We start from the raw sequence: 555 nt of genomic DNA on the forward strand, positions 1-555 counted from the left end.
TGACCCCCACCTCCTTCATTCACAAATATCTCGACTTGTATTCAAGATAAATGGATATTTTTTCATCCAAATAAAGGCAAGTGAACAAGCTTTAAGATGATACCAATAACTCTACACGCCCAAAAATTGACGAGAGCCTGATTCCACCACGCTGCTTCACATATTATTAAGTAATCACTAAAATCGCAAAAGCAACACATAGTTTTGGCCGAAAATAACGGGTGTGTGACGTACACCAGGCTAAACTGACGGACTGTCTTCTAAGGGTTAATTGTATCGATTGCTTTGTTCTCACGGATTTTCACAGCTCACAACGATACCGTCTGTCCAGTTTGTCACACCTCTCTTCAGGCTTGGGGAGACGTGATCTACAGGTGCGGTCTTTGTGCTGTTGAGGCTAGAGAGGTGAGCAGAGTAAGCCTGATTCCCCGTTTGGACTTCTCTGTTCACATTCACCCCTTGGGGTTCATACTATAATAATAATTGCATTTATATAGCGCATATCCATGCTCAAGAGCATGCTCTATGCGCTTTACAACTATTATTACCCCAGCA

The 555-nt window shown here is 42.5% G+C and overlaps 1 protein-coding gene across 1 annotated transcript in view; it reads right to left on the reverse strand.

Annotated features, from left to right (window-relative positions):
- LOC101851659 overlaps positions 1-555 on the reverse strand; it is a 10281-nt gene that overhangs the window by 6305 nt on the left and 3421 nt on the right. The window lies entirely within an intron of this gene.

This window comes from Aplysia californica, unplaced genomic scaffold (genome assembly GCF_000002075.1).
Source record: "Aplysia californica isolate F4 #8 unplaced genomic scaffold, AplCal3.0 scaffold00402, whole genome shotgun sequence".
Taxonomy (NCBI): Eukaryota; Metazoa; Mollusca; class Gastropoda; order Aplysiida; family Aplysiidae; genus Aplysia; species Aplysia californica.